The 22,801-nt window shown below is 40.2% G+C and overlaps 1 pseudogene across 1 annotated transcript; it reads right to left on the reverse strand.

Moving 5' to 3' along the window:
- Positions 1 to 1,216: 1,216 nt before the first annotated feature.
- On the reverse strand, positions 1,217 to 1,745 carry LOC307062897 (large ribosomal subunit protein uL30-like; annotated as a pseudogene). Its single transcript has one exon. The product of its transcript is annotated as a large ribosomal subunit protein uL30-like (transcript).
- Positions 1,746 to 22,801: the final 21,056 nt, after the last annotated feature.

Below are 22,801 nucleotides of genomic sequence, written 5' to 3' on the forward strand. Positions count from 1 at the left end.
CAGTGAAAGTGAATGATCCATCTCCCCAGTGTCATATTTCCGGAGGGGACAATGATTATGAATGTCTCTTGGATCTGTGCGCTCCATTAAGTCCTGTTAGGAAGAATACTTTCCAGCTCCCAGACACAATTAATATCTTACTGGCAATGGCATTCTTGAATAGATGACTGGGATTTTAATTACACTCAAGCAGAAAGTAATACTTTCTAGGGCTGGGTAAAAACACTCTTCGGAAGTAAAGTTGGGGGCCATAAAGACTGGGGATTACTTTAGCTAGTCATTTGTAACAGGTAAATGGTTGTGTTTTAACTTCCTGGAGCTAGGGCTGGAGAAGCAGAAGAGGATATTTTAGGAGGAGGAAGGAGAGTCCAGTTGAGGGAGGTGAAGGTCTTTAAGAATTTTTCCATGGTTGAGAATTCATAAAAAACAATAGTATTGATTATAAAAAGGACAGGGCTTCCCTGGTGGCGCAGTGGTTGAGAGTCCGCCTGCCGATGCAGGGGACACGGGTTTGTGCCCTGGTCTGGGAAGATCCCACATGCCGCGGAGTGGCTGGGCCCGTGAGCCACGGCCACTGAGCCTGCACGTCCAGAGCCTGTGCTCCGCAACAGGAGAGGCCACAGCAGTGAAGGGCCCGTGTACCGCAAAAAAAAAAAAAAAAAAAAAAAAAAGACAGAACTTCAGGATTAACATTTCTACAAATGTGTAAGTTATCCATTCATGTTGTTTACCCAGTGCATTAATCGTTACTATAGGAAATGCAAGCATCTCCCCAAAAGTTGGTGAGATGAAAAACTGGAAAACAGTCACCAAATCTTCAGATGACCTGCACAGTCTAGCACAGTGGTTCTTTTTTTTCTGGCCTCACCATGCAGCTTACAAGATCTCAGTTCCCCGACCAGGGACTGAACCCGTGCCCAGGGCAGTAAAAGCGTGGAGTCCTAACCACTGGACTGCCAGGGAATTCCCTAGCCCAGTGGTTCTTAAGCAGGGATGATCTTAAGCAGGGGATATCTCACACTGTCTGGAAATATTTTTGGTTATCACAGCTGGCGGGGTACCGCTGGCATTTAGTGGTCCAGGGATGCTGCTAAACCTATATGCTTTTTGTTATACTATGTACACCATTTTATTTTATTTACTTATTTCATTTTAATTTGAAAGCAGTCACTGTTTATTAACTGACCAGATTACAAAAATAATCATGGTAGATACCTTAGTTCATCCTTCTAATAAGCCTGTTGATCTGGTCTTCCCTGTTGGGAGCATCTCCACCTTCTACAAAATGAGTTGTCTTTTTCTTAATTCCACCTCGTGGAGAAGACAATTTGAAGGGCCACAGGAAGTTGTTTGCTTCTTTGAAACGTTTTCCAACAGTACAGATCTCATGAATCAGATCCTCCACGCAGATAATACCATATTTGCCAAGAGGTGGAGCAATCAACGCGTTATCTGTTAGAGCAATTCGCTTCTGGCTGATTTTGCCATAATCACGCTTGTAGATCAGTTCATTTACTGACTTCAGGTTTGGGTGCTCCCACGCAACGTACAATTCTCAGCATGTTAAATGAAGCCTTGTTGAGCTTCACAAAGGTGCCACTGAAGATCTGATGGAGGCGAAGAAGCTGTAACACCTTTCGAACCTTTGGGCTCACACCACTGATACCTCTGATCCTGATGACAAATGCCAATTTGGGTTCAGTGGGTACATAGAAGTTGCTGTCTTTTCTTGCCATCCTAGCCATTCAAATTTCAGTTCTTATGTACACCATTTTATACCTGGATTGGACTTCCTTATTTACTATATCTTCAAGTTTGTTCCATATCAGAATGGACCACACTATATTATTTAAGTATGTTATAAATACATACTTTGTATGTTACAATTATGCAAGAAAACCCACTTATTGTCTTCTCTTTTAATGTATCGATCTCACTAATTGCCTTATATAATTAAACTTCTTTCCGTAAAGCACCACCTTTTCCTTGAAAATCCATTTCTCAAACACCGGAAGCTACGTTTGTTTGCCAGGTCACATGATACAAAAAGAAATCTTGGAAGAACTATACTTAATTAGTTCTCTATTTTAAAAACGTGCACGCCTCCTTTCCTACCTCACTGGGATTGGTAACGTATCTAGAAATGGCTGGATGGACCTGGCGAGACCCCCAGGTAAACTGAGTGTCCTAGAGGGCACATTGGCCTCCTCAAGTTACTGGTCACTGCTAATTAGTTTAGAGAGTATAAACCCTTCATATTCTCAAATTCCTTTTTCAAAGAAACAGGAGGCTTAAGTCGCCACAGATGTGAATGATGTCACGGAGAGGGACTTCAGGAGGTGCAGTCGAAACCGTCTGAAGCTCGCAAGGCAATGCAAAGCCACTGGCGTGGCCCACCGCTAATATAATTTAGCCAGGACAAGAGCCATCCAGCTTGTTCCACCAGGAGCTCAGTGCCTCTAATAGATTCTGAAAAAAAACATGCCTTTTGTTGTTTCAGTTCGAGCTTAAGAAAAAAGAAAGTGAAAAATAAAGTTGGAAATACATCTTTTGTTGGAAATTTGACCAGTATATTATCATAGGGTATTTTCCTTACCGCGTTAAAAGCGGTGATTTCGTAAAACTTATTTTGTGTAATTCCCTTCATTGCTTTCCTGGTTACATATTTGCTATATACATTCATTCCACAAAAAATGTATGGAGGGTCTACTTTGTGCCTGGCATGCTTCCAGGACTGGTGATATAGGATGAAGAAGGCAAACAAACAAAAAATCAAGCGTTACAAAATACATTCCATGGAAAGGAAAGACCATGAGCCCACTCACTCCAGAGACCATGGGTTTCTCCAGCGTTTTTCCTTCCATGCCTATGCTAACGTATAATATTTTACAGTGATGGGGATTTCTTGTATGGATATGTATATACTTATACAGACATACAGATATTCACAGTAACATCTGTGAGGGGAATAAAAATCTCCCAAATAAGTGATTTTAAAAATATTCCTGTTTATCTTTAATCTGTACACAGATCAAAATTGCTGATGACCTGAACCATATTCTACATTGAAAAGAATTCTCTGCCTCTGATTGTGGGTCAATGTTGTCACATTTATAGGCATAAAAATGACAGCGATTATAACCATCATCATAGAAGTGAAAATGCTCCATTACTGAGGTCTGGCTGCATGACAGATACACTGTAAAGCATGTTTATAATGTACTGCATTTGGGCTGGCTCTGGTAATCACACAGCAGCCCTGGGAGGCTGGGTGAGATCCAGCCCCAGGTGGAGATGAGCACAGGAGGGGGGTGCCGGTGGGGAGGAGGAGGGGCTCAGAGCAAGTACTTAGCAGCTCCCAGCACAGATCTGCTTGGCTTCTAAGCGCCACATTTCCCACTCTCATACCATCTAAGCAAGCAAACAAGCATCCACAAAACCTGTAAATCGACACGTAGAAAACTAGGCTGTTGTTTGTCATTCTGATGGAGCAAGCGCAGTAGAGAAAAGCAGGATTTCTAAGTCTCTCGTTCTGTGCTGTCACTAGAGGGTGACTCTAGGTGAGTCGAGTCCCCTCACCTGGATAGAAATGAGATGAATATTCAAAACATGGATCCCAAAGGGGTCCTATCCTATGAGGATTAAGCCAGACAGTGCATGTTAAAAAATAGAAGAAAAAAAATCTGTAAATTGTAAAGTGCTTTCCAAATCTTAATTATCCTGTTGTTTTTTTTTTTTTGGTGAGATTGTCTCATTTTATTTTTTATTGACATGCAATTCACCTAACATGAAATTAACTGTTTTAAAGTGTATAATTAAGAGGCATAGCTCACTTGTGATGTTGTGCAACCATCAAACTATACTATCTTCATGAACATAAATATATACGTATGTCGCACGTGACAATGTTGGGCATCATTCTTTGATCATTTAGTAATTTAGTGTCCCTCAACGACACTAGGCTCCTGAAAGAGTCTCCCAACCCCTAGGCCTCTAGCTCACACAGGGTTTCCTGCCTCTTCTCAATCCTGTCATTGAATTTCAAAGCCTTACAATTGCACCCAACAAATTGCTATGGGTATTTATTCATGGTCTTTGTGATATTTGCTGTTTTACAAAGCCAAGTGAATGTCTGGGTCTCTGATTGGCTACAAAGCCAAAAATAGATCCAGGTAACACGATAAAATTTTAATTATAACCATCCTTGGTTTTCAAGACACCCAAATACTGGGTAATTGTACACAAACGGAAAACAACACCCCTCCACTCCCAACCCTGTCTGGTTGCTGGAAAATTCTAGAAATAAAGGTAGGGCTCAACAACATTTAAGACCTTTGTACAGAAATACAGAAGCCAGTTCAAAGCCTTTTCCATATCTGATAACTGGAGCTATCATTTCTTTTTAAATGCAAATAAGTTACTTCGGGTATTATTAGAAAAAAATTAAACTAGATTATTTGCAGCATAGTGCAAGAAGATTACTTTTAGCAGTGATGCATGTTTCCACAGGGATCAGTCCTGTTTTAATTTCTAGACTGGCAGTTCTATAGATTCACAAATAAAGAGAGGCCCTGGCAATTTCTATAAAGCCACAAACAAGCCCTATGTTTCTGTTTCTTCTGATGAAATGCTCTGGGTCAGGCAGTGTGTTTGTGATCACACCAAAGTAGCAGCATCCAGTTCAAAGTGGAGGAAAAACAATCTTAACAATGTAAGAATTTCCAAAAGTCCAAACATCCCTGGCCTCACCACTCCCACAAATGGAAATGGTGTCAGATCTGCATCATAATTGATCCTCCAGATTTCCATCCACAAAAGAAGGATGTGGTCAAATAGAACAAACAACACCAGGGACAACAGAGGAGCCTTCTTGCTAACGTTCCCCTCCCCTCCGCCCACTAAAGTTTAGCAACCGACATCAATTTCAGCATAATGCTCAAGATACAATCACGGTAGAGGCTTATGGCACGTTAGGAAGAGCAGGGGACAAGCACATCTGCGCTATTTTCCTCCTTGAGATGTGAGCTGCTGATAAATATTCACTGTAGAGGTTTTTCCATAATTCTTTGATTCTTCAAAAGCAAAGCCATTTTGGGAGTCTAAGCTTTTTGCTCCTGACCCCACAAACGCGAGGGGGAGGGGAAAAAGAGTGAAAATGAGGGAGAGTAAGAGAAAAAAAGAACAAAAATTTTTGATACAGATAAAAGAAATTAAGCGAGCCATAAAGTCTGGGCTTTGTTTTAACTGGGTTGTAAGGTCCTGCTGTGCTGCCCATAATCCAGCTGGGAGAGAGGCCCCTGCTGGGTGGCTAATTAAAACAATTATAAATACAAAGAAGGTATCAATGGCATTCCGAGACTCAAACAAAGAGATAAAGCATTGAAGATTTAAATTGTCAATGGTCAATCTCTCTTCAGGGGATTCTGAAGAGGAGTCAGTGTCCCCAAGACCCCCCAACTCCTTTTTTATACTGACTTACATCTGGTTACTGGGGACCCTTCCTTCTGTTGGGTTTACAGACATCAAAATATGTCAATGATGGAATTAAGGGAAAGTATAGGCACGAAAAGACTCCGATGTCTTAGCATGTCCGAACAGTGGATCTGAGTTTAAAAAATAAAATCCGATATGGGGAAAAAGGCCCCTGTCCCTCCTTTGGAATCGCTATTTTTCAAAAACAAGAAAACAGAAAAGATCTTGAGACTTTTTGCCCCAATTCAAAGTGACAAAATGAAAGTCAACGTGAAATGTGATTAGAGGGTTTTTTTTTTTTTTTTTAAAGTACTGTGGGCAATTTTAGGAATGTTGAAAATGTAGCAAATGTGCTAGAATACTACTTCAATGTATTTTTTGAAAGTGAGTTACAGAATTAAACGTACTCCCCAGCAAAAGTGAAAATCTTTCTTAATTTCTTAGACCAAACATTTTTTTTTTCCTTTCTGGCTTTTATAGGTTGAACCCTAAAAGGAACACTCAGAAGTATAATAACCCAGAGTTGCATAAATTAGTTCTCTGATTATGGTAAAGATCCTAAAAAGGTGTGAAACTGAAAGCCACAGGCAAGAACTAATTTATGCAACTGTAGGAAAATGTCTGAGTAGTTACAACGCAGGACAAAATAAGCGTCAGATGTAGATTCAAATGTGGGATGAGCAACGTTCCTGATTCCTTTAAGGAACAGGATCCAGATACGGCTCTGCACGCGTCTGTAGTGCTGAGACAGTCCCTCACTGCACTTTCAGAACCTCTCGGGACTCAATCCCAGAGCAGAACAGGTCGCAAACGTTTTCAGGGGCGTCCCTCGGGGAGGGTGGTCTGTTTGCTCTCATGAGTGGGGTCTGACCACTGACAGCCTGCACTTGGGGGTCGGTCAGCGGGGCTTCAGGAGAAAGACCCCAAAGCTCCGATTCGCTAAGGCTCACCCTTAAAAGGAGCAATACCTCTTTCCACCCTGAAAGAAAGTAACCGGTGTAGCTGGTGAAAGCGTTAAGGAGGAAGCAGTTAAGGTAGAGGCAGCTGATAAGGACCCAGTGGGGGTCGGAGCCCAGAGGCATCCTCTCTCACTCTCCCTTCCCAGCTCCTCCCCTACCATCCCTCTCCGCGTCCCCCTTCTCCGTCTGTCTTATTTTGCCTCCAGTGGCGAGGGGACTGAGTCTTTCTTTGGGGTTATCAATGCCCTCCCATCCTTTGACTTAGTGTTATTTCTTCCATCACTTAACCGGAAGATGTGTCTCTTTCCTGGTGTCAAAATAATATCAATAAAAAGGTCTGAGAGACTGAATGGAAACATTGGCCCAAAGCATTTGCAGCACATGATGATGATTAGTAAAAAGAAAGATAGGATTTGACCAAAATGACTTTTTTTCTGGGATAAGAATGTTGCCTCAAAAAAAAAATGTTGCCTTATAAAGCACTTTTGCTGCTTCAAGTATTTTGAACTTATTATGTAACCAGGATATTAATACAAAGCACGGAAACTCCTCTAGTTATGTGTTCAACTCCGAGCTTTTCTGGATTTGAACACAACTCCACGCGGAAGCAAAAGTGTGACAACTCTGCTCAATGCCAACAGAGGGCGATAGGTACTGGGATCTGTCACTTGAGTTCTGGTCAAAATTTTTAGGCTAAGGCAATACTGAAACTCACATGCACTCAGGGGGCAGAGGAAAACAGACAGGCAGATCTGCCAACAACATTTGTGGGTCATGGCCCGCACACCGTATGCCAGGAGGCGTGCAAGTCATTAAACAAATCTCAAAACATTTAATCTTCCTGCTTTGACACGTATACATTCATAATGACAAAAGAAAAACATATGTGTCAAGTTATTGTTTATATATGATTCAAAGTCTGCAAACAACCACAGAGCAGAGAATTTACTTATTACTGCACATGTCTGGGTGTTCTGTTGATGGGCCTGTGATATTCATATGAGTAACAAACATAATTCATAAGTTATTATTTATCCCATTTCTTTTTGCTGTTTCCATTTCAGTAGACTCATAAAATGTATAGTTACAGTCAGGGTTTTACATAATTTATATTCTATTGACCAAAGACTAAAATATTTTTGTAAAGATTCAGATAATAAATGTTTTAGGTTTTGTGGTCTGCATATGGTCTCTCTCCTATATTCTTCCTAGTTTGTTGTACAAACCTTTAAAAATATCAAAACCATTCTTAGTTCATGGGGTAAATATAGCCCTTAGGCTGTTTGAAATAAAATCCTGTCATTTTTTGACCCCTGATTTTGTCAAAAATCATCTAAAAAAATGGAAAAAAAATCAAATACAATTATCAAAGTATAAAAAATGTGAATACTCATTAAAAAATTAGATGTTATAAATACTTCACAAATGTTTTAAAATATTTTTCTACCAAAACGTTCAAAATTATTTAAGATAGAAAGGTAAAATACAAATGATAATTGAGATCAAGCTTTACATAAAAATTATTTAAACATAGCTGAAATATATATATATATATAGTTAAAAGAATTTGTTAAATCCCATTAAATATTTATTATAAAAATAAAACTACTTTCAATTTTAGCATTCAGTGTTCGTCTAGCTGCCAATGTTGAGAATCTAAGCCTGTTACATCAGGACCAAGGTATAAGCAAATTGAAGAGTTATATGAATTAATATTACAAAATGTCCTCTGCTGCCATGTGTAACTGGTACAAATACTGTGCTCTTTGTAAGAACCTCTAGAATAATGAATTGGGACAATGAGAAACAAGAAAGGGGTTGCTCTGGTATTGCTATGGAGATGGGCTATACAAGTATCTGATGCATTTATGGCATGGGAGAAGGCTTCGACAGTTAATTCAGTCGTCTTTTCTCTTTCCTAAGTGCTTTCCGTGCTCAAATCCTCCATGCACCGTGAAGCAGTGTTGTCTGATGTTGGCAGCAGTATGACAACAAACCTTCAAGGCATTCAGAGGCAAGTGCCTTTTGCTTTGCAGAATAGGACCAGAGATGTGAAGTGTTTCCCGGGGTCTGAACGGTGTCAGTCACAAGCGTGCCTGTTTAATGCCATGGGTTGCACAATGCCATCGCTGAATACCAGATGTGGAGGGGCAGACTTGCCCATGACTTTTAGCAAATATTTTTTTTGTGTGTTTTATATTCAGAGCCACAAAAGTGAGGAGTCCAGGGCAGAGGTTCCTCTTGCCCAAGTCTAAAGGGAGACTGCAGGCTAGATTAAACAAACAACGCCAAGTGGGAAGATGAAGGGCCGCTGACACTAAGGGGCAGAATCAGAGAGATGACAGGACATGGTGGAGATGCAGTGATCTGGGGAGCCCATGCCATGTCTAAAGAGAACTGTCAACATTTGCCTTTACCAATTACTGACGTGTAGGAAAGTGGACCTGCTGTTGCTGGACGGTCTGATTTCTCAAGAGAATGCTAAATTCTGGGTTGTTTTTTTTTTTTGCAGTACGCGGGCCTCTCACTGCTGTGTCCTCTCCCGTTGCGGAGCACAGGCTCCGGACGCGCAGGCTCAGTGGCCATGGCTCACGGGCCCAGCCGCTCCGCAGCATGTGGGATCCTCCCAGACCGGGGCACGAACCCGTGTCCCCTGCATCGGCAGGCGGACTCTCAACCACTGCGCCACCAGGGAAGCCCAATTCTGGGTTTTTATATGAAAAAAAAATCGATATTACAAATAATCCAAGTTAAAAAACTAAAAGGCACATTTGGAAGGATTAAATCTTTAGGCTGGATTGATTACTAAAGCCAGCATGATCAGCCTTCTGGTCTACCGCATTTTCCTATTTGTGCTTACTTTTGAAGGGTTTATGATCATTCATTCTTCATTTTTGATAAATACTAAAGCAATGACAGAGTCACATGTGGGGAAGAAGAGGTATGTGATTAGGTTAGAAAAGAAAGTGAAGGTTATAGTTACACCTTCACTTCACACCTTAACAAGGGTTACCTGTGTTCCATCACTTAGACTTTGCATAATATGGACTCAGCAACGTCCTGTTTACAAGTAGAGAAGCCTCCATACCTGGACATGTTACTTTGTTTCTGGTTCTGTCACTAAGTTCAGATAATTTTTGAGAGATCTTCACTGTACTTCATTTTTAGTAATAGGAGAGTGAGTGGCAAAAAAAATGCGAGATAAGAGAGTAAAAGGATGAAGTTAGAGATCTGCAGGGAATATTTCCAGATGTGAAGACTCAGGACATGGGGTTACATCCTGTGGTTCTGGAAGGGCAAACAGAAGATATCTGGCCTAGGAGTTGGGGAGGGAGAATGCAAAGGGAAGGTACCAAGTTCTGTGTCAGGCATTTTGGAACAAAGGTGAGGTATCCACAGAGAGGTTAAGAGGTCAAACTGTCCCAAGTTCAAAACCCAGTTTTAATTGCTACAAGCTGGAAAAAGTTGCTTCTCCCTCTGAGCTTCTGTTTTATCATTTGTAAGAGGGTGATAATGATGACCTATCTCAAAGGGCTACTCTGGGCAATATATGAGCTAATCAAAGTCAAGGTCTAGTGCACATTCCTCAGTAAGTACTCAGTAAAGCTGGCCACTGTTAGGAGAATCATTGGGATTAGTGATGGGAACTTGGGAATCATCAGCAGAAAGGCAGGCAACCGAAATCTGAAGAGAACGGGGCAGGAGGCATATGTATTGGGGAGCATAGGGATTTGGGGGAATATAGGAAGGAAGTGAAACCCTCAAAGGGATCAGAGGAGGAACAGTCAGGTAGCAGAAAGGCCAAGACAGGGTTTAGGGAAGGCCCCAGTGTGGAAATAAAATAGAGACTTTATTTTCTGAACAGCGTGAAGAGTGAAAGTGAGTTAGAATGGCATTTTATAAACTTTAGGGTACCGGGGAGAGGGGAGATGTTTAAAGCACAGATTCCCAGAAAGCCTGACTCAGTGGTTCTGAGCTGGGGCCCAGGAATCTACAGGGATTCCAACTGCAGGTAGAAAAACCACTCTTGGAAGAACACTGTGTTAAGACGGAATATGCAGCCAGGGAGGAGAGACAGAGAGTGGCCACCATTCCTTCAAGGTAGTTGGTTAGAGTACACATGTGTTTCACCCTCCACTATCCATGCATTGAAGAAAGTAAAAAGTTTTCAAGAGAAAACAGGTTGCTTTCAACAGGTTGCTTGATAAGTAAAGGAAGGGATGGTGGCTAGTGGTGTTTATTTCTATATATATACAATGGCCAAGGAGACTTAAACATCTGTGACCCTAGGCTTGGATGGGGGAATTAAATTGGTTGATTTTCAAGTGTTAAACCAACCTTGCATTCCTGAAATAACCCAACCCAGTCATGATGGATAGTGGGAAAGAGACACATTGATCAGACCTCAATCTCAGGTTCCAGGTTCCCTTTGCTGTCTCAGGGTTCAGGCAGGCATGAACTTCTATCCCATCGACACAACAGCTCCCTGAGACTTGGAAATAAACATCAGGTCTTCTAGAGCTGAGATCTTCAAACTGTTTTTCTCTCATACTCTATAAAATAATTTTTTAAAAGTATGTACTCCCTTACATGTTTTAAAGTTCATATCTAAATCTTCCTATGTTTAAACAGCTTAAAAGGATTCTGGCACTATAATTATTTGTTACATAATTTCTTTAAATGTATTGAAAATAATCTAAATATCATGTATCCTTGACCTCCACTGTCACCCACTTAAATCATACATGAATAAGCTGTTCTTTAATAGCTGAAATTTTATGTCATTATTTAAGGAGTTTTCTCCTTAAATTTGCACTTCAATTCCACATCCTCATGGAATTTTATATTAATGTAATAAATATTTTTTGCTTAGAAGTCTTTTATTGATCACCTTATCAAAATTCTCAGCAAGGAAATTTATACATAAGTTTAAAAAATTTAACTTCCTTTGGTCAGAACTGAGTCACTATTACAATTATTAATTTTTGTGTAACTGATGAAAACAATGTGACTATACTACAAAATCAGAGCAACAGAAGTTATATCATTGTTGAAGCTGGGTCATGGGTGCAGGGAGGATCATTATGATTCTCACTCCTCTGTATATGTTTGAAATTTTTCACAATAAAAAGTTAAAAAATATATTGAAGAAGTAAGTATGTTATAAATTCTTATATGTTATAAGTATGTTAAACATTCCTAAACAAAAAATGTAAAATTTTATTGGCAGCAACATTTTAACAAGATGAATGTTACTTTGAACAAGATAGATGGTCCCTTTCTTTGGTGCAGATCAAGTAGCAACCACTATTACCAGGTTCTTGCATATCTTTCCAGAGATACTGGATGCATATACGAAATAAATACATATACTCTTTTTGATATATAAATGATAGCATATTGTGTGCACATTCTACACCCTATTCTTTTTTGTCAATGTATCTTTGTGTGTGACTATGTCATTTAAATATATATGTATATATACAGACACTTGCTTTTTATTTTTAAAAATGTCTTCAGAGAATTCCATGAAATGGATGAACCATAAGTTATTTAGCCAGACTCTTCCCTACTTGGTGGCATTTACGTGGTTTCCAATCTTTTGCATTTATAGTCGGTGCTGCAGTGAATAACCTTCACAAGTACTGCTTTGTTCATCTCTAATTTTATCTTTGAAAAAAATCACAAGTTTTTAAGACCAGTTTTAATAGAAAAATGCCTTTCAACAGCTTAAGAGATACTTTTCATAGATTTAGAAACTGACTAAATGTGATTCTTTTGGCTCAATTTCAGGTGGGGCACTCATCCCCCTCCTGTTTTTCTAATACAAAAGAGCCAACCTTGGTGACCGAATACAAATCTCACCTCTTGTTATTTATTTTCCAAATATTTAAGCACAGCTGATTGCTCTTTTTTTTTTTTTTTTCTGAAATGCCAGAGAAAGGAGAGCTAGCATTTATTGAGAATTTATGATGTGCATGTACCATACTAGGAGATATTATCTCATGGAGCCCTCACAACAACCCAATGACATGGACATTGTTTAAAAATAAGAAAACTAAAACTCTGAGAGGTTAAGTCACTTGCTTAAGGTCACACAGCTGGTAAGTGGTAGAGGTAAAGATTCATCCCAGGTCTGTTCGATTTCAGGAATTCACTCACTGCCTCAGGAGCCTACAAAATATATCCCTGCTATCCAAGCCAACACTGCCTTGTACACTTCTAAAACTACTTTTAGGTTTATGGAAATATTTCAAAGATAGTACAGATATGCTTTATCTAGCTTCCCCTAGTTAACAAACTAAGAAATTAACATTGGTACAAAACTATTAACTAAACTAGACATTCTGTTTGTATTTAACCAATTTTCCCCACTCACGTTCTTTTTCGCTGCTTTGGGATCCAATCCAGAATACCACTTTGCTTTTAGGATTTTTCTGTTACTTTTAGTTCTTTCTTTCCTGTATTTATCAGCTCCCCCACTACTTCCTGAAAGCAGAAATATTACTGAACATGTGAGTCCATCCTAGTGGCCTAGGAACAGGTATGGACCCACGACCATGGAGTCAGTGGTGACATGACATGATTTATCTGGCTTGGCCTGATTTATTAAAGTTCTGGCTGTAGAAGAAAACAGGTTTCCAGGGCTCTGGAATATCAGGTGTGCTAATGAATGCCCCGTAAAGCAGGAGGGACACATCAGCACATCGTCACCTTGTCTGCCAGGACCCGGAGGAAGTGGGAGATTTGCTCATGACACCAGGTCACTTCCTCCCTCCCTGGCCTGACCTCCCAGCTCTTCCAGCAACAGCCAGTGGAAGCCACGGCCAAGTCACTTAGTGACATCTTAAGGTGAGGCAAAGAACTGACAGGGCACGCTGGTCCCACGCTTGGAGGGGACCTTCCAAATCCAGAGTTCCCCTCCTTGGATGGGTTGCCACATGAAAACATGAGAAGTCTAGACACTGAATGGACATCAGAACATACTTAATAAAAAGAAAATTTTGCTATGTAATTTTACCTGATCTCCATGATTATCTAGTATTTACTATCCACAGTAAGGTTTTTTAAATGTGTGAGATTCATCCAACAAATATTTACCTAATACCAACTATGTTCCAGGCACTATTTTAGGGGCTAGGTATAAGCAATAAATGCTAGAGTCCTAACCTCTGCCCTAAAAGAGCTTATATGGATATAGAAAACAGATCAACAATCAATCAACATAGTATATAATAAGGCAAGTGAAATGTTAGCCGTTCATGCTAAGTGTTACATTCATTTAGTATGTATCTGAGCACCTGTGTGTGCCAGGCACTGTTCTAAATCTTGGGGAGGTGACAAGGAACAAAACTAAGGTGCTAAGGTCCCTTAGCTTTGAGATAAGACAGATTCTACTAAAAGGGGAGGTGATTTTAAATAGAAGGGTCAGGGAAGGCCTCTCCAAGAGAGTACCCTTTCATCTGAGATCTAAAAGATAAAAAAGATCAAAAAGCTGGTGGAAAGAGCATTCCAAGCAAATGGGACAGCATGTGCAAAGGTCCTGAGGTGGAAAAGAGACTGGCAGTTTTGAAGAACTGAGAGAGAAGAACATAGTGGAGTGTGTGCAGTGAGCAAGGGGAGAAAGCAGCCACGGTATGGAGGGAATTTCAGTCCATGGGAACGTGAAAGCCACTGGGCTAATCTGTCTGTTGCCATTTTGACATTTCCCAGAATCCCCTTCCCCATGGGTTCCAGGTTCTGCCAGTCTTCATTGCTGTGTGTGGGCTTTCTCTAGTTGCAGCGAGCAGGGGCTATTCTTTGTTGCAGTGCGTGGGCTTCTCATTGCAGTGGCTTCTCTTGTTGCAGAGCACGGGCTCCAGGTGTGTGGGCTTCAGTAGTTGTGGCATGCGGGCTCAGGAGTTGTGGCTCATGGGCTCTAGAGCGCAGGCTCAGTAGTTGTGGCGCATGGGCTTAGTTGCTCCGTGGCATGGGGGATGCCCCTGGACCAGGGCTCGAATCCATGTCCCCTACACTGGCAGGTGGATTCTTAACCACTGTGCCACTAGGGAAGCCCTCTATGCCTGCTTTTGTGGTACAACAGCAGAGCTGAGTGGACTGCAAAACCTAAAACATTTTCTTTCTGGTCCTTTACAAAAGAAGTTTGCCAACCCTGTGCTAAGACATGGCGGGCCTTGAGCAAGGCTTCAATTCCCCCTGTGTCTGAAGACAGAGTGATTTCAGTTATTCTGACCTAATCTTGACACCCAGCAAAGGTTTTATGCAAGGAAATGATGGTGTCCAGCTAATGTCTGAAGATTCTATTTTTGCTACTGTTTGGAGGATGGCTTGGAGGAAGGCAAGACTGGAAGTAGGGGGATCCATAAAGAGGCAGTTATCCAGGTGAAATACGATGATGACTTGTACCAGGGGGATGGTGGTGGGGATGGAGAGAGGAGGGAAGATGCAAGCTAGATACAGTCTAGAGACACCCAGTGGCAATGGATACACTAGTGTGCAGATCACGATTAAATACTATTCTCCAATAAAAAGAACCAGAGCTCCTTTGAGAAACAGTTAATCTCAGAGCTGGGGCAGGTAATACACAAGATGCACCTGGAACATCTTGTGATAGCAGAAAGGAAGGAAGTGCTTTAAAAACTATGGGGCCATGTTGAAAGGACACAGGAGCCAACTTGAAGGACCTTCGAATGGCCAAATCTAGAGTGATTTGAACAAACTAAATAAGCAATGAGAATAATAAATGATATAAGTCAATAAACAAATGGGGGGAAAGGACAGAGCCTTCTTACAGAAATTCCAGGTAACAAATGTGAAAGGAATGATAGAATTTGACAATCACCATTTAGCAAACACCACAGGGATAATTGTTACAGCCAAGAACGGCGGATGGATGCTAAAGTCAGTGAGCAAAAGAATGATGAGAAATGGAATATTTGCAGAGTCTCAAAGAATCTCCCCACCAGGGCTCTTATGAAGGACAAAGGGAAGAAGAGTCACTTCAGAATGAAGAAACCCTATGGACACCAACTTCACCAAGTGACCACGGTTACCATCATCAGTAATGAGACATATTGACTTCAGGTAAGTCCTGATATGACGCACTGAAAAAAGCCACGGGTGGCATTCCTGAAAAAAAAAAGTTGCATAACTGCAACCTAATCGTGGGAAACATCAAAGAATTTCCAATTCAGGAACATTCTACACAACACTGGTCAGTACTCTTTAAACGTGTCAAGGTCATGAAAGACAAAGGAAGACTGAGGATCTGTTAGAGGACAACTAAAGGAACGTGGGATGCGGAACGGGATCCTGGACCAGAAAAGGAACCTGAGTGGGACAACTGGCAGATGTTGAATAAGGTCCGGAGATCAGGCTGCCGCAGTATTGTAGCAAGGTTATTCTCCTCATTTCCATAGTTGTACTGGGCTCATGTAAGATGCTAACATTTGGGGAAGTTCAGTGAAGGGTATTTCTGGGAACTACTATTTCTGCAACTCTTGTCTAAATCTAAAATCATTTCAAAATAAAAACGTTTAAAGCTCCGGGGAAAAAAAGATCTGGTTTGGAGAAATGATGAACAGGATTGTTGATCAACAGGTGTGTTGGGAGGAAGAAAAGGGAAAAAAAAGTTACATTCTGCTTTGCATTGTTATCAAGTAAGATATAGATACAAGTAAAAATGCCTAATACTTAAGATGAACTGTATAATCATCCCTGAGCAATCTGTCTATACACCCATTTATTTGTACACAGTAAAAATCTATTTTATATGTCCAGTAGGAGTTGTATTATTGGGCATCACTTCACTCCTGAATTTCCAGAAGGGAGCAGGGGACATTCCAGCAGGGGAGGCCACGTTTATGAATGTATACCAATGTATACATCTTGAATTGCATACAAGATATATAAATGTGTATCTTGATTTCATTATTATCTAAAATGAGAATCTCTAGTGAATATTTGAGGCAAAACACTAGAATTAGCTAGTATTTATTTTGTGCCTGTCCCAGAGTCTATTGTCACAGGTATTGTACAATGTATGGGGGATCGAATACAAAGTTCCAATTATAGCTGTCATTAAGTGAGTACCTACCCTGTGTCAGGATCTGGGCCAGGGGCCAAATGCCTTATCTCACTTCATCCTCCCACTAACCCTGCGCCCATCATTTAGATGCGGATGTTGAGTTTCTGGGAAATTAATGAACCTGCTCAAGATCTTACAGTGTGAGGATGAAGTGAAGGTATTTGGGGGTCGCTGCCCCCAGCCTCTCAGCCAGTAAGTGGCAGAGCTGGCCTGAGATGTGAGTCTAGGCTTCTAACCGCAGTTGCAGGGCCTCTGCTTTATACTCTGCTCTTTCCACAATTAGCAGAGGGCAGGACCAGGCATGGAGGGCTTACAGTTTTGTCCAAGTCAGTGTGTTTGCTTAAGGCAGCAACATACAAGTCGTATATTACAAGGACTGGCCCCTCAAGTCCCATATTTTATAGTTTAGCCACTCTTACCAACACTTGGTATCACCAACTGTAAAGGTCTGCCGGTCTTACAGTTGGAGACTAGCTCACCTATCCCTTTCAAGTCCATTTTCTTGAGTCAGCCCCTTGCAAATGGTCTGACCACATGTCTGTGCTTTCCCACCATCTTTCTGTCCTTAGCCCTTGCCATATTCTCCTCTGTTGGATTGTCTTTTTCTTAGTGATTTGAAAGAGAGCTTTGTGCATGCTGGATGTTAGTGATTTGTCTAAAATAGGTGGCAAGCATCCTGCTTGCCTTTAAATTTGCTATTTGGTGCCTTATTGCTATTACTATTATCGGTGTTTTAAATTTGGAGCTGTCGAATCTCTTTTCTTTCAGGGTATTTGTGTCTTTTGAATAAACTAAAAATGTATTCCTCCGTATTTTCTTCCACAACTTTTTTGTTCAGGTTTTGTTAATCAAGGGGATTTATTTTTGTAACTACAGCAGGGAATCTAACTTTATTTCTTCTAGCTTGATAGTAAATTTCCCCAGCCACATTTATTGAATTGCCCTCCATCTTTCTTTTTAAATTACATGTAAGATTTAAATCTATTTCAGATGATCATGTATTACTTTTATAATAGCAATAGTTGAAATACAATTACTTGAAAGGAATAAAGTCATATATTGATGTCCTTCTCTCGTGTCTCTCCATGGCTCACACAATGCCAGGAACATAGTATGTGTTCAGTAAATATTTCTGAACTGAAGGTGTCAACTTTTCTGTTTTCTCCTGACAGTATTATGGTATATAATCTGTGATATAATCTTCACGTTAGATATGGCATCATTACAGGCATTTGGGGGTAAGATCATATTATTAAAGATTTTGTTCTTTTGGTGCCAGTTTTTCAGTTAGATTTTACAGAATCCCATTCTACAGGTATAAAAACAGGAATGTGGGGTACCAGGATTTTCTGCTTTAAAAATGAAATCAACATAGCGAGTGGGAAGCAGCCACATAGCACAGGGAGATCAGCTCCGTGCTTTGTGACCACCTAGAGGGGTGGGAATAGGGAGGGTGGGAGGGAGACGCAAGAGGGAGGAGATAGGTGGATATATGTATATGTATAGCTGATTCACTTTGTTATACAGCAGAAACTAACACACCATTGTAAAGCAATTATACTCCAATAAAGATGTTAAAAAAATGAAATCAACAAATGGTATATAATCTTCATGCCCTCTTAAACCCTTAATCACTGAAGGATTATTCATATCACCCATTTTTGGCTATTCTTACACTAAGCTACTTTGCAGCAATCCTGAATCTTTTCCCAAATGACTAAGTGATATAGCAATGAGGGCACAAGGAGTAGCCCTTAAGAGACACTGGATAAGCATTTCTTTTTCCTTCCTTTTAAATATGTCCAATTTTAAGGAGTTGCTCCACCTCCCCACCCCATCCCAAGGCTCCCATTCATTTTCTGACGTGGGCTTTTCAACTGCAGCATTTCCAGTTTTTAGGTTGTCCTCAGTTACTGAAAATCCGGCAAAGCTCTGCATTTATTTTTTTTGTGGTGCCCGCCCCATCCCCTTCCTTGATCACGGCTATGTTCAGCTTTCAAGAGTTACATTTAAATACAGGAACAGAAACAGTCTGTGAGGCTATTAGCAGTGAAAGATAATCCATTGGAAATGGTTCCCTGCCCGGCAGTTTTCAAGCAGACTCATCACCAAAAACTAATTATGCTGGGAGCTTTGGTCATCACAAACATCATTGTCCAATTAGAAGTAACAGCATTTGCTGAGTCCTACGATTTATATACAACTGGTATTTCATATTGATTACACTAATCAAGGCACATGGTATAAATTCCTAACACCCCTGGGCAAACAGTCCAGATTTTTAATAATTCTCCTTTTTGCTGGTTACTGCACTAATTATGTGCTAAATAATGACATTATTATTATATATATTATTATTAGTGGTGAAATTTCAAGTGATTTTATGTCTATACAGGGCCTACTCTGATGTTGGATTAAGGGGTTGGTGGATTTTATGCTTGCAAATTGATACCTGGTCATCAGGACACTTGTGATATTTTTTGCCATTTTAAAATTTAATACACATCACTTAACTAATGCAAAAATACGATCATGGATGGATTTTTAAAAAGTCCTCCACTAATGCGATAATGATAATCAGCTTATCTAAATTAGCATTGTACTTAACAAAATAACACACAGTTTTGGAGAAGGAGAAAGTCAACTTGGCCTTTCAGCATTGCTGATGAGGGTAAACTGGTACAACCTTTGTGGAAAGCAATTTGGTAACATTTAGCAAGAGCCTTTATACTGTTCATGACTTCTGACCACGTAATTCAATTTCTGTGAATCTAGCTGAATAATGCTATATATGGAAAGAGCTTTATGCATTATGATAAAAGTAGCATTATTTTTAAGAATAAAAAAATGAAAAGAAACCCAAATGTCCATCAAGAGAGTAATAGTAAGTAACATTTATACGTAGTTTTGACAACGTGGAGAAATGCCATGTTAGGTTACAAAGAGGGGAAAATAAAAATTTTGAATTGTGCAGACATTAGCATGTATTACACAATGATGTAAAAACATACTAAGCAGAGCAAAAGACTAAGAAAATAGAGTACAATGTTAGCAACTGTTGCCTATGGATTTGGGACTAGATTATAGGTAATTTTCTGTATTATTTTGTATTTTCCAAATTTTCTATAAGCATGAATTTAATATGATAAAAATGATTGACTGTATTGCAATAGTTTTAAATTAAAACATTAAGGTCAATATATTCTTTTGGAGTGAAATATCAATAGTGCGTTGTATTACCCCCAGCACAATATTCCCTGTTCTTCAGAGGTGTGGTCACGTTCTCTGAGAATATTTTGTTAAAGGAAAGCACAGGTGTGCAAAGTGAGTTACAGATGAAATCAGGGAATAGATCTACTCTGTGACTGAATTTTTTGGGCAGAAACAAGGTCAGCTGCTGAAATGACTACTGCTCTAACTGGGTAAATAAAAAAAATATTTTATCCTGAAGTTAGAATGCCAGAAAATAACAAAGAAACCCATGAAGGTGATCAATTCTTCCATGCTCACGTTTTGAAAGACGTTCTGTGCAATTCACAAACTGCATTTAAAGAACTCTTTTCAGTTGGTTACCCAAGTATTTTCCAGAAAATGAGGTTAAAAAGTGTCCAAAGGTGGGTAGGAGGCTAGAGGTGCGGAGGAAGAGTGTAGAAGAAGCAAAACACAAGAGATGAGATGCTCATAGAATGTTTAAATTCCAAAGGACTTTACACATTTAATGTATCATTTTTTTTTTTTTTTTTTTTTGTGGTACGCGGGCCTCTCACTGTTGTGGCCTCTCCCGTTGCGGAGCACAGGCTCCGGACGTGCAGGCTCAGCGGCCATGGCTCACGGGCTCAGACGCTCCGCGGCATGTGGGATCTTCCCAGACTGGGGCACGAACCCATGTCCCCTGCATCGGCAGGCGGACTCTCAACCACTGTGCTACCAGGGAAGCCCTCACATTTAATGTATCATTTATATTTAGAACTGGGCATCAAAGTGAATAAACTGGCAAAGTGGATGAGAACCTCTAAGATAAATTTAAAAGTTATTTTTATTTGTAATACTTGCTTGTTGTAAAAAGCCTAACAGAATAGATTTTATTAAAGTAATAAAAGCTCTCCTCTCTTTCCCACGCCTGCTTCACTTACCAGAGACGCCACCATTAAAGTTATTTCATATCCTTTAAGACAATATTCATGTATATAACTTTTTTAAAAAAACACCAATGGAGATTACACTGTACAGAGTACTCTGCAACTTAATTTTACTTAATAATTAAACTTCAACCACTTGTATCTCAACACACATGGGTCAACCACATTTTTTTTTTTTTTTTTTTTAGTGATGCGTGGTCAGGACTGCATGGCTGTATCATCATTTGACCAGCCCTATTCTCATGGACATTTGGTTGTATCCTGCTAACTGTTCTTGTGGACAATGCTGCTCTGAACATCCTTGAACATACTCATTTGCATACTTGAATTAATTCCACAGGAGAAATTCCTATAAGAATAATCGCTGGGTCAAAGGGAACTCACATTTTAATATTTTGGTAGATATCACCAAATTGGTCCCCCTCAAAATCTCCCCCTAGCAAGGCATAAGAATACTCCTTCCCACTATCTGGCTGTAGAATTAAATTTTGTTTACAACGAATAGGTGATTTCTATTCCATTGTGTTCACTTATTATGTCCATTTATTTTCAAAGTACAGGCATTTTTTTACTTGACCAAAGAGAAGAGGATAAACGGCAAGGTCTGTGTAGGTTTGTCCTGATTCAAGTAGGTGCATCAGAAATTACTATTAAGGAAGTAAATCCAATTCATAAAATATGTAATTAATTCCAAAGTCACACATACCAATTTGAGGATTAAGGAAACTCCTGGGTAATTGAGAATTGTTGGCAGTATTAACTACTCATTAAAAACTATAAATTATGATTAGCTAGTCCAATCTGGCGCTTAGCATGTTCCAGGCACCGTTCTAGCTCTTTACATAGATTAACTTATTTAACCTTCATGACAACTCTATGAGGTAGGTACTACGATTATTTTATAGATTTAAAAAAATGAGGCACAGAGGGTCTTAATATGACCAAGGTCATGCAACTAATGAAATGACAGAGCCAGAATTCCAACCAGGTACTCCGAGTGCAGCCTCTGGGCTCTTAACTACCATGCTACATTCAAAGCTCATCTTCAGGAAATAAGGAGGCATTCAACAGTTCTCCACAAAGCTTTTCATCATAGCACTGACGAAGGAAAACTTCCTTACCTGCCTTGGGTTGGAGGTGTCCCCAACGGCAAGATGCTGTGATGGCTAAAGTACAGGTTAATTTATTTTTTTAAATAAATTATTTATTTATTTATTTATTTTTGGCTGTGTTGGGTCTTCGTTGCTGTGTGCAGGCTTTCTCTAGTTGCGGCGAGCAGGGGCTACTCTTCGTTTTCAGTGCGCTGGCTTCTCACTGCAATGGCTTCTCTTGTTGCACAGCATGGGCTCTAGGTGCATGGGCTTCAGTAGTTGTGGCACGCGGGCTCAGTAGTTGTGGCTCGCGGGCTCTAGAGCACAGGCTCAGTAGTTGTGGCGCACTGGCTTAGTTGCTCCGTGGCGTGTGGGATCTTTCTGGACCAAGGCTTGAACCCGTGTTCCCTGCATTGGCAGGCAGATTCTTAACCACTGCGCCACCAGGAAAGCCCCTACAGGTTAATTTTTAGTTTGCTTTTCTACATTTCCTCCAGTGACCACATGTTGCTTTTGTAATAAGAAGACAAAGTCACTTTACAATAGTGACAGTTCTTAAGAACTGAACGCTTTCAATACCGGAAGGTAGCTTATCTTTCTGATGTCTCATCCAACCTCCATACCAACAGCCACTCAGCATCAGGAGGGTTTTGTTTCATCAAAGCACAAAACCATGCAAACACCATGACCCACTTGTGTCCGATGACTCTGCCCTTCAAGAGCTCAATCTGTAAAATGGGGCCAGCGTCACCTACTCTGGAGAGTTGCTGTATGGAGTCAAGGTGTTTGTGAGGTTCAGGCACCATTTGGCACTGGCAGCTACTATCATTATGATTTTGGGGAGCCAACCCCAAAAGACAGCCATGATGACAAATTTTAAACCAAAACGTTTATAGATATAGACACCGACTGCTAATGGTGACTGCCTGTTGAAAGGGAAAATGAGGGGTTGTGAAAGGAGAGAGACTTTTCACTGCACATCCCCTGGTATTGCTTGATTTTTTTTTTAAAAAGTCAAGATTATTATTTTAAAAGAAAACATTTTAGGACTGA

The sequence above is a fragment of the Hyperoodon ampullatus genome (genome assembly GCF_949752795.1).
Source record: "Hyperoodon ampullatus genome assembly, chromosome: 14".
In the NCBI taxonomy this organism is placed as follows: Eukaryota; Metazoa; Chordata; class Mammalia; order Artiodactyla; family Ziphiidae; genus Hyperoodon; species Hyperoodon ampullatus.